The sequence below is a fragment of the Petaurus breviceps genome, unplaced genomic scaffold (genome assembly GCF_028583685.1).
Source record: "Petaurus breviceps papuanus isolate PSGF00001 unplaced genomic scaffold, PetGlider_PUasm1.0 90865, whole genome shotgun sequence".
NCBI classification, from domain to species: domain Eukaryota; kingdom Metazoa; phylum Chordata; class Mammalia; order Diprotodontia; family Petauridae; genus Petaurus; species Petaurus breviceps.
This window is the reverse complement of record NW_027187367.1, coordinates 15,754,779-15,770,229: the sequence shown is the minus strand read 5'-3', so window position 1 is coordinate 15,770,229 and position 15,451 is coordinate 15,754,779. Positions and strand designations below refer to the sequence as shown.

At 39.9% G+C, this 15,451-nt stretch overlaps 1 long non-coding RNA gene and 1 pseudogene across 1 annotated transcript; one reads left to right on the top strand and one right to left on the bottom strand.

Annotated features, from left to right (window-relative positions):
- LOC138150234 (histone-lysine N-methyltransferase 2B-like) overlaps nucleotides 1-15,451 on the top strand; it is a 99,262-nt pseudogene that overhangs the window by 32,468 nt on the left and 51,343 nt on the right.
- LOC138150330 (uncharacterized) lies at nucleotides 4,777-8,023 on the bottom strand. Its single transcript, XR_011165548.1, has 3 exons — nucleotides 7,800-8,023; nucleotides 7,222-7,254; nucleotides 4,777-4,961 (listed from the first exon to the last, which is right to left on the bottom strand). It is a non-coding gene; the product is annotated as an uncharacterized lncRNA (long non-coding RNA).

Sequence of the window (15,451 nt, the reverse complement as noted above, 5' to 3'; positions counted from 1 at the left end):
GGACATGGTCCTATCCATGAGCCAGTAATTCAAAGTCTAGCATCTAATTTTTAAAGTCTTACTGGATCATAGAATTTCAGATTTGGAAGAGACCTCAGAGGTCATCTAGTTTGACCTCTCCCTGAACAAGAATTCCCTCTACAACTTTCATGACAAGGTCTTTAGTGGCCTCTTGAAAATCTCCAGGAATAGGGAGCCCTGGGGCAGCAGTGGATAGTGCAGTGCAGTGGCCCCGGAGTCAGGAGGACCCTTGAATTCAGTGTCAGACACTTAGTAGCTGAACCTGGGCAAGTCACTTAACCCAATTGCCTCCAAAAACAAAAACAAACTAAAAACAGACCTTTGAAAGGTGTCCACTCCATCTTTAGACACCTTTAACTGTTAGTAATTTTGACTTACCTGGAGCCAGAATCTGCAGCAATTTCTACCCGTTGTTCCTTTTTCTGCCCTCTAAAAATGAATAGAACAAGTCTAAGCCTTCTTCTAAATTTTGCTGGCTTTCAGTCATTCTCTGTCACACCTGACTCTTCATGACCCCATTTAGGGTTTTTTTTTTTGACAGACACTGGAGAGGTTTACCATTTTCTTCTACAGCTCATTTTAGAAATTAGAAAACTGAGGCAGAGTTAAATGACTTGTCCAGGGTCACACAGCTAGTAAGTATTGGAGGCCAGATTTGAACTCATGAGGCTGAGTCTTCCTGACTCCAGGCCTGGCACTCTATCCACTGAACCACCAACTTTTCAATCACTGCTACCATGGATTCTTTGCTCACATACTATGTTGTGGTCTACATTGACTTTACCATTCTGGTCACTGCCTTCACCACCAGCACTAATTTATCTCTTCTCATTGCTCATTAGTTATAGCCTGCATAATAAAGTAGCCCCACTCTCTATCATGGAAATGCCTGTTCCCCTGACCCCATCTCAGGATCAGAGAAGTCTAAAATGCCTTGGAGTCCTCTCCAGGGCTGCCTCTTTGCATTCCCTATGACAACTCCTGAGAGCAGAAGGGGAATGTCAGAGTATAGGCCCTCCCTGCCTCCTCAGATACTGATCACTGGCAGCAGCTGCAACAACAGCATCTTCAGACATGAAGAAGAATGATGGTCTGAAAGAGTTCACATCAAGGCTGGCTTCAAAGTTTATTACACTCCTCCTTCTTTGAGATCAGGATCTTCCAATTTTCAAAATTAAAATCTTCAGAAAGAATACCAACCTAATCAGAATCTCTAGATCCTTAAAAACATTTAGCATAAAGGAAACCATTCTTGGTGCTCAAAGGACATTTATTTTTACCCTGGTGTACTTCCATCGATATGCATGCCTCAGCATTTTTGACAAATCCACCAATTTACTTATGTTCTATAAATGTTTGTAGACTATTTCTGTATAATGTAATAATAGTAACTGCTTCCATTGTCTAAAGTTTATGCAACTGGAAATCTGGTCTGGTGCCCAGAATTTGCCAATTTTTTTCCTATTGTTTATTATTATTGTCATTACTTTAGTAGCTGGAATGAAAATCCCAAAGAGGGAAAAATTAGTTTCATTCATTCATTGAAGAGCCATTAATTAAGCGTTTACTACATGCTGAGCCCTGTGCTAGGCACTGAGGACATAAAAATGAAGAGAGGACAAATCCTAATCTCACTGTTTCATTCTACTGCAAAGTAACAACATATTTGTAGAAAATTAAATACAAATTACAGACAAAGGGATTCCAGAGGCTCCTAAAGGAAATGTCACTTGAAGCAGAGCTTTGAGGGAAGCAGGGATTCTGGCATAGTTCAGGAAGAAGAGCGCATTAAGTATGGGGTGAATCAGTTTGTAAAAAGGCACAGACAGACCCAGGGATAGAATACTGGCTGGAAAGTGTGTGTGTGTGTGTGTGTGTGTTTGTGTGTGTGTGTGTGTGTGTGTGAGAATTAGAATAGGAATTAAGGACTGGGACTGTGGTTTCATTGGTACAGTTGAACTCTTGGATGAAAAAATGCCCTTAACCAGTGCAGGTTGGTACCTTTTCTGCAACTTAATCTTAGAATGTGCCTTAGAAACTTGCCCAGGGTCACACATACAGAAGGAGACCTGGAACCAGAGTCTTCCTGGCTATGAGGTCAGCTCCCTGCATTGAACACATTACCTCCCCATGGTTGGAGGCAGAGGGTGCTCTGGAGGGCAGTCTGATCTTAGATGGCTTGGGTGGAGGGGAATGGGTGTATGTCCAGTCTTTGATGCTGCCTGATGATCAAGGCAAGGGTTGGTTAGGTTCTGAGACCTGAACTTATTAAAGGTCATTTAGATATTAGTACAATGTGGTCATCCTTACAAATTGAGGGTGTTCCCACTAGCAAAGTAAAAGAGAGGAGAGGGATTCCTATGTTATAAGGAAAAACTGCCTCAAAAACCCAGTCTATAACCCGGTCCTCTTCTCCTAAAAGGAGGTACTCATCAGTGGAGTTTCTCATTCTAACCCAGGAGATGAAACTAAACTTAACTAGGAGATCTTATAACCATCCCAGTGTAAGCAGAATTCCTGCTCTATAACAAATCATAGTAATTTGACTCATGGAATTTCATTTTTCACTATGGCACTTAATTGAAATTGTTAGATTTCAGAAGGAAATGGAAGCTGATTTTTGCTTAGCAGTGGTACAGTGACTTAAAAAACTAAAATGACTTATGGTACATCAAATGGAAGTAGGAAAATCCTAAAAGGAGGGGAAAAGCTTCCTCAGGTGTCATATTCAGTGGGGTGGTTTTAAGAGCATTCACCAAAACAAGGAATTATGTGCCACATTGGCCACCTCATTGTACTATGCCCCTATGACTTTCACCGGTAGGGAACTCGGGGAAGTATTTGTGCCTTCCTGGTGCCAAGAAGCTATCTGAAGCTTTGGAGAGGCCTTATCCATTTGTCACTGAGGAGTGCTTGTGACTGACTGATAGTTGACATAAAACCCCAAAACCCTAGCAATAATAGAATTCAAACTACATTACAAAGCAGTTATCATCAAAAATTATTTGGTTGGGGCGGCTAGGTGGTGCAGTGAATAGATGACCAACCCTGGAGTCAGGAGTACCTGAGTTCCAATCCGGATTCAGACACTTGACACAAAAACTAGCCATGTGACTTTGGGCAAGTCACTTAACCCCAATTGCCCTTCCAAAAAAAAACCTATTTGGTACTAGTTTAAAAATAGAAAGGTCAGTCACCGGTACAAATTAGGTATACAACATACAAAAGCAATAAACATAGTACCATAGTTTTAGGTAAACCAAAGGACCCCACTACTGGGTAAAGGACTTAATATTCAACAAATTTTGGGGGAAAACTATTAAGCAAACTGGCAGAAATTAGGTTTAGACCAGTATCTCATACAACAAACAAAGATTAGCTCCAAATCAATATATAACTTAGATATAGAGATTAAACATCAATGAGTTTAAACAAAATATTAAACAAATTAGAGGAGCGAGGAAGGAAGTACCTTTGCTAAATATAGGTAGTGAAAGAGTTCATGATTAAACAAGGAATAGAGAGAATCATTCAAGATAAAATGGACAGTTTTGATTACATGAATTTCAAAATTGGGGCATAAAAAATTAAACAGTTAAAATTAGAAGAACATTTTGGGGGGGGCAACTGCTGCACCAACTTTCTTTAATAAGAGGTCTGATGTCCAATTTATGTAATGAGTAGCTGGTCACATATTTCTAGTTTTGAATTATCCTTTCATTTCCATTAATTTTGTCATCTCAAGTACAGGTTTTTTAGCTATTTTTCAGCTCTTGTTTTAAAAATGATCTTTTTCAAAGAATGCTCAAGGCACTATGGACAGGTAGTTTCATAAAGACTTAACATTCAAATACAGAGTTAGGCATTTCCAAAAGTATAGATTATGGAGGTAGTTGTAAACTATGCACAGGGAGCCTGGAGAGACTGGAGAGCAGGATGAAGCATTCTGAGGTGGTGGGGAGGGAATGGTGTCTGAATTAGTCCATAGAGGACAGACAATGTAGGAAAGAAGGAGGAGTAGAATATGGTCCTAACTTCACGTGGAGGGAAAGGGGAAAGGAACCCTTAACAAAGACATTAAAGATAAGTCCTTCATGCCCATGATATTTACCAGTTATAACAGACTATGAGCCTGTGGACTGTCTTCAAGTATTTGAAAAGCTGGCCTGGGGAAGAAGGATTTAGATGTCTTGCTTACCTCTCAGAGAATAGAACTAGGTGGAAGCTGTAGAAAGGGAGATTTCTCCTTAATACAAAGAAAAATTTCCTAACAATTAAGGTTGCCCGAAGGTGGAATAGATTGCCTTGAAAAAGTGAGTTCCCCATCTCTGGAGGAACTTAAGAGATGAACAAATGGATAAACATTTGTAGGGAAGCTATGGAGGAGATTTCTGTTTGGATAGGCAGTAGACACCCCTGAGATGCCATCTGACCTGTGATGTGTGTGTGTGTGTGTGTGTGTGTGTAGATATAGATATAATGACAAACTTCAGTTTAATCTATGTTATTGACATTTTCTCTCAAGTCTATCATGACCAAAATACTAAATCAGGTCTTGATTTATAGTGTTTGCCAATTTCCAAGATGTAAATGCTCACAATGAAAATGAAAGTTGACTCTTGTAATCCAGTATGAGCTGGCTCTAGCACACCTTTGCATCTCCCTCAGACTCTGATCCTATGATTTGGCAATCCTAGTCTATATAGCATGTCCCAAAAGCCTAAGATTTGGGGGTCAACATGTAAAAGGCACTCATCCTGATCAAGCACGTTTATTGTCATGGAATTCTCCGGGAATCCTATGGAGGTAGATTTCTCTGTAAACAGTGTTGCCCTCCTCACTCCACTTCGTTGTCTTTTCTCCAACATGATAGATGATCCTCTGAGTTGCTTGAGGAGGGAGAACTGGGTCTCTCCAAGGATACCCAAGAGTAAACTACCCTATGACAGGGAGAAAGCCCCAGGATAGTGAAGTCTTACAGACTGCAATACATATACAAATACATTTTTAGAAAATATCATGGATTACAAAAACATTCAATATAAACTGACACAGAAGTTAAAGTACCAAACTTGGACTCAGGAAGCCCTAGGCTTGTTTCCCTCTTCTGATACTATGTGACAATGGACAGGTCACTTTCTAAGTCTCAGTTTTTTCCTCTGTAAAATGGAGATAATAATTTCTTTAGTACCTTGCTCACAGGATAGTTGTTGAGTCAAATGAGATTATTTATGTAAAGTTTTTTTATACTCTTTAAAGCACCATTTGAATATCAGTTGTTGCTGTTACTTATTATTCCCAGAAATGATAAAGTTATACTGTTTTTGGGGGGAGGGGGGAGGGAAACCACATTTATTTCTGGGAGAGAGCTTTAAAGTCATCCTCAATGATTCATTTTCTCCTTTCTCTCCTTATGGAGTGCTTTGCAACCTCAAGACAGTGCAATATAGTAAAAAGGAGACTGACTAACTATTCTTGGTATTAAAAGACTTGTATACAAGTCTTGGTTCTGACACGTACCATTACCATTGAGAGATTTCCATTCTCTAAGCCTTAGTTTCCTCTTTTATAAAATAGGGCTAGGAAAGGCTTGCCTTCCTTCCTCATGGGGTTGTTTTAGAGAGTTCTTTACAAACTTTAAGGTGCTATATCAATGTGAGTTGTCTTATTCCTAATCACACAAACCATGAATTCAAGCAAGTTCACTCAGGCACCAGTTTGGACTCGATCTGTTCTCTTCTTGCCTAAGGCTTCTCCTGCATCTTTCTTAGCCAAGCTAAGAGAAGGCTAATCTGGTTCCCACTTAGATTTCCCATTCTCATCTATCTTTGGGACTGCTACCCTCTGTAGGAAATGGAAACAAACAGAGGCCACCCCAAGAGTTGTGTTTCCATTGGCATTGCTGTAGTCTAGACCCTTACTACCTTAATTTGGTTCATGATAGTCTCCTTACTAATTGGTCTTCATAACATCAGCATTTTTCTTTGTTTCACTGCCCTGCTCTGAAACCTTGGATGGCTTCAGTAACCCTGCCCCATAGCCTCCTAGTGACAGCCCTATCTAACTCCAACTTTGATTTCTTGCCTACCAGGGGCAGCTGGTAGCAAATGGATAGAACACTGGTGAGGGAATCAGTGAGTTCAAATTCATCCTCTGGCTTTTACTAGCTGTATGACCCTGAGCGAGTCACTTAACCTCTATTTGCCTCAGTTTCCTCAACTGTAAAACAGGTGTAATAATAGCATCTGCCTCCCAGGGTGGTTGTGAAGATCGAATGAGATAATATTTGTAAAGTACTTAGCACAGAATCTGGCACATGGCAGGAGCTATATGCTCATTTCTATCCCTACTTGAACCTTCCGCTCCTGCCACAAACCAGTCCACTCACTATCTTCAAACACACCTTGTTCAGCCCCAAACTTGCATTTGCTCACGTAGTTCTCTTTGTCTGAAATGCTCTCGCTTCCCCTTCTTTTATTCATAGGATCATAAATTTAGAGGTACCTCTGGGGTCTTCTAGTCCAAGCCCCTCATTTTACAGTTGAGGAAACTGAGGCAAAGAGAGGCTAAGTGACTTGTCTGAGGTCACACAGGTAAGTAGCAAAACTGGGCCGTCTGACTCCAACTCTCATGCTCTTCCATTTGCTCTGTGCTACCCCATAGACTTATTCCTATAGATGAGATGGCTGCCTCTTGCTACCATAGACTTATCTGACTATTTTTATATGAGGTCTCTTCTTTACGGGCATAGTAAAAACAATTTTAATCTCTCAATAATTTCCAGCTGCCCTTCAAGCTGCTGCTACTTTTTACTCTTCTGATATCCACTTTCAAAACTTCTCATCCTACCCATTCCTCACATACCATTGTACCTATGATCTTCCCTGATTGATCTATCCTCCTTCTAAGCTCCTGTAGCACTTATTGCCTTCAGTACTTTGCATTTTTCCTTACCTTTTCATTTTTATCTGTCTTTTCCCCCAACTAGATTATCAGGTACTTGGGGTTGGGACCAAGACACATTTGGAAAATAATCTTCATATCTCCCATAGCACCATGCCCACATTAGTACCAAATAATTGGTTGGTACTGCTATAAAATCTGAGAGTAGGGCAGAATTTGACATAATCAGCATGTAGACTTCCCACTCTCTGCCCCAGCATGGCTCCTTTCAGAAAGGTTCCAAGTGGACAAGCCTACCTTGTGAGAGCTGGCTTCAGCATTGTTCACCACCTAAAAACAGTATTGATGTAAAATAAATTTAAAGGAAAGCCACAGTATCCAAAATGCCATACATAAAACCATGGTATGCCTGACTTTATTCCATAATAACAGTGCCCTAGATGTAACCTGTTCTGTATCTGAGCACACTGCATTCTATAACTTTGTAATATGTTGCCTCGTTCACATTCCCTCTCTACACAAAAGTACCCTCCCCTCAGCTCTTCCTCTCCCCCACTCCTCCACCACACCCAGGGGCTCTTTGGTGTGATATTTTCTCTCTAAATTTTCATGTGGCATCAGTCCCATTCCCTACCACTTTTCCCTCCTTCCTTCAATATCAGCTAATTAATGATTAGGAAGCAAAGAAAAGGCTCCTTCTCACATGTGCTGTTATAAGGCCTAATTACCAGCATTCTCATATAAGAGGCACTCCGGCCTTTCTCCCTCTCCACTGTCCTCTTCCTTTTCATCCTTGATTTGTCCCGTTTGTCTCCCAGACAGACTCTTGCCTCAGGCTGGGAGTTCTCTATTACTGTTTCATCTCTTTTCCATACCTCTGGATGTGACTGTAGCCAGAAACTCAGGCCAAAACCAGCAAATTTATCACCAGGATAATGACAGCAAGCTGCATGCTGAGTGAATTCTGAAATCCCCCTCAACTTCTTTTTTTGCCAAAACCTGTGGAGTTGCAGGATCCAACATATTATTGAAACTGTTATCTGCACATGAAGAATGACTCCACTGGAAAAAAAAACTATTTGGTACCAGCCGTGGAGCTATTTTTAGACACTTGTTTGGTGAGATTTCAGAAAAGAGAATTCGCCATGTGGCGGGAGAGATTAGCCAAGTCTTAAAACCCTGCTTTGCTTAACTACACTCTAAAACTATCTTGTCCACATGTCACATTACAAAAAAAAAAAAAACAGTTTTTTTCAAGGAATTCCTCATTGTTCTGAGAGTAAATATTTATGTTTGTGGAGTTTATAAAACTGCCGTTCCCAATGGCTAAATTCCCCTATTTATTTACATGACTAGTTCCTCACTGGCCTATGGCTGCAAAATTCCCTTAATTCTGCCTAGACTTCCTTGGCCATTGGCCTTGTGGAACCTATTCAAGGAAATCTCCAGAGACTTTAGGAGAGAGGAGATTTGGGAGTTCTCAGTGGAAACTAAGGAAGTTTATCTTCTAATAAATGCACCTGCTATGTGCAAGAGATTATGCTGAACACTAACTGAAAAAAAATTTTAAAGCATACTCTCAAAGAACATTGCACCTAGTTGGTGGGATAAAACATCAATACATCAAGAAATAATTAACTATTAAAAGTCAATTTATGCTAATGAGTATTACCAAATGAGAAGGAAAAAATCCATTTTGACAGATTTAGCTCAAGTTTCCAGTTTGCCTTCTTCCAAGTTGGCAGACTTGGACCCACTCATCCTTGGCCCTATTTTATGCTGAACTCTAGAGAACACTGTCATAGAAGTGATATTCTGTGTTTCTGAGAGCCTACGATTGATTCTCTCTTCTATTCAACCTTTCTCTTCCCCCCCCCCAACTCTACTCCCCATCCAGCATATCAATAACTAATCTTCTATTGTTTGGTACTAGTTTTCATACCCAAGGAATGCATCTTACACACCCTTTTCTTTTTAATTTTTAAAATTTTTTTCCTAATTACACATAAAGACAATTTTTAACATTTGTTTTTTAAAAATTTTGGGCTTCAAATTCTCTTTCTCTCTCCTTTCCTTTTCTCCTCCCTGAGATGGTAAGCGATTTGGTATAGGTTATACATGAGTGAACATGTAAAACATACTTCCATATTAGTCATGTTGTGAAAGAAGACACAGACCCCCCCAAAAAAAAAAAAGATAAAGTGAAAAATAGTATGCTTGGATCTGCATTCAGCCTCCATCATTTCTTTCTCTGGAGGTGGATAGCATTTCTCATCATGAGTCCTTTGGAATTGTACTAGATCATTGTATCCCTAAGAATAGCTAAGTCATTCAAGGTTGATCGTTGTACAATATTGCTTACTATTACATATCCTTTTCTTACTACTTGTCATAGATCCTAAATCATGGATAATGAATTAATTTTGCTAAGACACACATAAGAAACTAAAGTAGAGGCAGATAAAGGCAGCCAGGGTGTTGCTAAGTGAATAATAATGGGAAGGAATGAGGAAGGAGACAGGAGAAGATTTGGTTGGGGGCAAGGAGAATGGGGGAGATAAATGTATTGAAATAAGTGAAAGACTGACATATGAAAGAGAGGTAAGAGTTATCTTAGTTGGCTCCAGAGAATAGAATGAGAAATAGTAGGAGAAAACTTATAGGAAGCCAGAATTTGGCTCAATATTAGGAAGAACTTTCTAACAAAGCCATTCTATAATAAAATGACTCTTTTATAATACAATAAACTTCTGTCACTAAATATTCTATCAGGGATGCTATAAGCTGGGTTCTTAAATTAGAGAAGTTGGACTAAATACACCTTGTGTATGTGTGTGTACATATACACATATATACATATATATGTACATATATATATATATCCCTTCATACTTAAAACTTCAATGATTCTAAGTGTTACAGAATGTACTCTATCATCTCCTCTGGTTATTCCATATTCTGGTACTATGTTACATTGTTTAGCTTTTTTTAATGTATAAAGTTAAAATTAGGATAGATTTATACTGAACTAAAGAGAAGTAAAGGTACCATCTTTCCTGGAACACTACCCTGGTCACTTCCTGTAAATGGAATATCAGAGGCAGATTGCACTAACATTTTAACAACTAGCATATTTGCTAAATCAATCTCTTAGACATAAAGAAACCTTCAATCTCACTGATTTACCTCATCTCCAAGCACACAATCATGGAATTTTAGTGTGGAAAGGGACCATAGAGGTCATCTGGTTCAACCTCCCACCTAATGCAAAAATTCCTTCTATAACCTCTCTGACTCGTTTTAAGATTTCTTGGAAGATATAGCAGAAGAAATAATCCTATTCAACAACCCATTGATAATAAACATCCTGTTTAGCATAAAATGGGGAGATGTGAGCTCACCAAAGGTGTTGTGCTGTTGAAGGAGATTCAACGTAGAGTCCATATTAAGGAGGAATTCCCTACAGATGGTGAGCTCTTCCAGATGCTCCTCCTTGTGGATGACATTGTGCTGACTCCATCAAGTCCCAAAATATTGCTAAGCCCATAGGAAACACCAAGTGGATGAAGACTATTATTTAGATTTCAACATGCATTTGGATAGACATTTGGAACTTATCCAACAGTATGCATATCTGGGATAAACAATGCAAATGGACAATGAGTTGAGCAAGAGAGAAGGACCCTAGCTTGCCTTCAGAAAAGTTCATTAATCCCAGAGTTCCCATGAAAGCAAAGGTCCCTCTTTTACTACAAACATTCTACTAATTGTGCAATATGGCAGTGAAACATAGAATTCTGTACTTCCTAAGAATTAAACATGAGTATCACACAGAGGGCAATGGAGATGTTATGTGGTGGGTGTGAGGAACTCTGAAGAACAGGAGTAAGAGAAACCAGAAAGGAACTGTATAACAGAAAAATGGGCTGGTTGTGTGGCAAGAATGAGGGATCACAGATGTAAAGCCAGAATACTTCACTGGTGACCTAACAGTGTCTAGAGAAAGTTTGGGTCTATGTTGTGTTAGGTGGGCCCCCTGTGGTGACCTTATGGAAAGACATGGACTAGAATCAGAGAAGATGGCAGTCACAGATGGGTTGCATTCTGCACCATGAAGGGAAAATCCTGAATCAGTGAGCTTATAGAGTCATTTGAGTAGCATCCCTCATGGAAGGTCATATTGCCTCTGCTTGCACATTTGTGGCAACAGAGAACTCATTACTTTTGTGGGGGGGGGCAGTTGGGGTTAAATGACTTGCCTAAGGTCACACAGCTAGTAAGTGTTACGTGTCTGAGGCTGAATTTGAACTCAGGTCCTCCTGACTCCAAAGCTGGTGCTTTATTCACTGCGCCACCTAGCTGCCCTGAACTCATTACTTTTAAAGTAATCCACAAAGTTAGACAGTTTTAATTGTTAGAAAGTTCTTCCTCATACTAACTCAAACTCTGCCTCTTTGCATCTTCCATTCATTATCTCTGGTCCTACTTTCTGTAGCAACACAGAAAAATCTTCTCTGTCCATATAAAAAGCCTTCAGATATTTTGAGAGATAGTATGTCCTCCTTAAGTCTCTGGGTTCAATTTCCCTAGTTCCTTCAACTGTTCCACATATAACTTTGTACTTCATTCCCTTATTCCCTTGCTGGCCCTTCTCTGGATACATTCTGGTTTGCCAGTCTCTCTCTTGGGAGGGAGATCCAACCTAGATTTGGACATAGTGCTACAGATTTGTTCTGAATACTTCAGAGTATGGTAGATCTATAATCTCCCTTGATCCCTCTAAACACCATTAATGTAGACTACAATTGTGTCAGCTTTTGTAACATCAGTATCTGTGCGCTCACACTGAGCTTGTGGACAACTCAAACCCCCAGGTCTTTTTTCCTTGACAGCAATTCAGGTGGTTTCATGGAGAAGGTGGAATTTGATCTGGGTCTCAGTTCTCTCACCCCAGGGATGAACAAAAGACCATATCCTATTCCTCCCTCAATAATAACACACAGTGATGACATCTTGGAAGTATATCACTAATATAGAGACAGGCTCCAGCTGAGGCATTTGTAAAGGCCTGACTGAGGTGATTGAATCCAATGAATGTAAAACACATATTTGTAGTGACACTCTGGGTTTCCTGGCTTTGTTGTCACTTCCACTGCCAGCTTTGTAAGCTCCCTCTTGGACTGAGAAGCATAACCCTTCTCTTTTTCTCTACCTAACATCTTTTTTGGAAGGTCAGAGGCTTCTCAGCCTGGTGCATCTTTCCAGAACTTAGGTTACTCACTAATAGCTTTGCCACTTGTTTCTTTGACAGGCCATCTAAAAGAAGAAATAAATCAACGGCAGATGCAACGAGTTGCCTTAAGTGAGTACAAGTATTTGTCTGTGTGTGGGAAGGGTGGGGAGGCAGAGAATTAATACAGAATGATATCACCTGGACTGATTACAGGATTATATATTTGAAAGGAATTGCATAAAATAGAAAATAAATGGATAAAGCTCATTTTACTAGGCTACCAGCAGAGCCAGGTGTAGGCAAAATTGTGAAAGAGGCAAGGTCTGTTTTCTGTGCCATACCCTTTTTACAGATACAGACCCTCACCACATAGCCAATATCCCTTAGCTGCTCAGGTTCCCCCAGTACAGTATGACCCACTCTGATTTATCCCTTCTTAAGCAGCATCATTTCATGTTCCAGACATTTCTTACCGAGTATAGATTAAAAAAAAAATCAAAACTCACATTCATTGTTTCCTGCAGTGCTTTCTACCCTATTCTCTGATTTCCAAAGGTACAAATAGCAAGGTGATGACTAGTACTGCTTTTGATGCATGCAATGTGTAAATGATAGCTTCAACCACTCCATGTGCATTTTGGCAATGGTCTTCTGGAAATAATATAGTCATATTTTTGTTTGTTTATTTGTTTGACCAAAGTCACAGAGGAGGGATGGGAAGTATCTTGGTGAACTGGTGGGAAAGATATTTGGGGACAGATAAGGCGCCTCAAATCATACCCCCTACTCCTCTTCTTGACCAAGCCATAGCAAAAATGCTAATGCATTTGAAGAGTCAAATACAATCAGTTGAGAAATTGGTATCTGCTGGTTAAAGGATCCTATTTTAATTTCTTTTCCCTGGGCTACTTCTTATAACTGCAGAACAATGAAAGGACATGGTACCAAAAGGATAGAAGGGCCCTAACTGTATCGGGAACAATTTCCTTGAAACTAGTAACTAGTAGCCCTGTTAGAAGCTTTGTTATTTCCTTTTATTAAAACCGATAATAATCTTCAGTAATTGTCAGTAGGATAGTAATAGCTAGACCTCAATGTGAACCAAAGGAAGCCTAATACATTCTGGCCACAGCTCTAGGGATCACACTGCTAATTTTTATATGCTTTAAAAAGAAATGGGGTGTCAGGCTCTTGACCATCTCCTGGGAGGGAGCGGCTGCCCTAGACTTGTAATTGCTATACAGACCAATGAGTTTCTTATTTCTGAACATAGATTCAGCTGATTGCTTTCCCCAGAAAAAAGTGAGTTCTTTGATAGAGGAAAACTGACCTCAAAATGCTGGGCTTTAGGAAAGGTTCAAAACAGGCTAAGGTGGAAATTGACTCTGTAATGAACTCTCTTCTTGTCCCTAAGTTCTAAGTGCTGGGCATCAGCTATGCAGGAATTCCCTAAGATCAGCTAAAACAGCTCCATTATGACAGTTGCATGGGCAAGGTCCTTCTTCATGTAACATCTGGCCTCCTCTCACAGTCATTTAATGAGCCCTTGTTTTAGAAAAACAATGATGTGGAAAATACCATTTGAAATAACTGTATAAGTGGTTTGCATTTAAGACAAGGTAAGCTTTTTCCACAGGTTCCAGGGGAGTACGGAGCTCCATCCTTCCTTTTCTTCCAACTCCCCATCCCCCTGGGAGGCCAGGCCAATCCAGCAGAGGGACTGGAACTGCTCAGGCAGTTTTCTCCCCTGCCTGGAGCAGACCTGGGCCTTTGGAAAATTGCTGCATGTTTCCAATCACAGGCTCCAGGCCACACAAATATTTTCCAGACTCCCATTGCTTCATTAATGCACCATTCTGAAGTAGGTCCATATTGCCTCCTATCCTTTATATGTTAAACTGGGGCTCCTTATTTGTCTATTTATCATGCTTTGAGCCTCCTCCTTCTAAATTACAGCAGGTGTCAAGTTCAGGAAGGCCCAGATTTGCCTGAAGTAATCAGGAAACTTCAAACAGAAAGCACTTTGGTTGGAAGTCTAATTAAGAGCATGTTGAAATACCTATTTATTTTAAAAACCATACTATCCCAATTAGAAAAGAAGTGTTAACATTTCCCAGCTGCCATTTTGAGATTAAATGCCTTGTTATAGTCCAAACACTTTAGGAGGTTATTTGATTGAGATTTAAAAACACCAATGCTCAGGTTTCCCAGGTGAGCATATTTCAGAAGTGAATTTTACTTGTTGAAGAAAACTTCTCAACTCAGCAAACTGTTTATATAGCCATTTCCTCTTTTAACCCTCACCTTTCCAGCTAGCATTTGGGCAGGAGGCTGGGGGCAGAGGATGTCTTACAAACACTAGCAGCAAATGGATCTGGGACCTGTAATACTCCTTAAGAGCCAAGTTGGCTTCAGGCATAGGAAATGAATCAGTGACTAAATACAGTATTTAGTCCTTTTCTATTTCCTTGCTTTTCTGCTCATTTTTCATTCCTTTCCCATTTTTTCTTTTTATGTTTATTCTGCTGACTTTTACTCCTTTTTACTTTTTCTAACTCTCCATCTTAAATTTCCCACTTTTCACTATCATCTGTCTTGATCCTTCTATCTCCTTTCAATTTAATAGTTTGCTGGGAGTTTTTTTTTCCTCTCCATGTATACAAAATGCTTCATTTGTATATGCTGTTCATGTGTATTGGCATCCCCCCAATAACACTGCCCTAAACAATGTTATTTCCCAGTAACATCATTGACAATCAAACCCCACTATAGTGTAACAGAGCCCTCTGGTAACCATCTTAGCCAGCTGCCCAAGCAACACCTCAGATATTGAGCCATGAACCTAATGCTGTTCCAGATATTGTTGTGGTTTTGATTTTTATGGTTCTCTCTACCAGCAGGTGGTACTATATGAGTATGACCACTAGCACCTGAGCACATGCATGTGCGCGCGCACACACACACACACACACACACACACACACATATACATTTTTGAATTAGTAGGAGACAATCCCCAAGGGAATAAAACTTGAATGTGACAGCCTAGGCATCAGTGACAGACCAATGTGATGGGAAGTCTTCACATCCTTTAAGCAGCTCCCATCTGATCTTTGTCTAAGGCCAGCCACATACACAAGTGTGTGTGTGTGTGTGTGTATGTGTGTGTGTGAAAGAACCCCTTCCCTTTTTAAGTGATCAAGTTTAAATTAGAATGTACTTTGTTTAGGACCCCACCCAGGAAATTTCTCAGAAAATATAAACTTTACATCCTACACTAATTCCTTTGAAAAG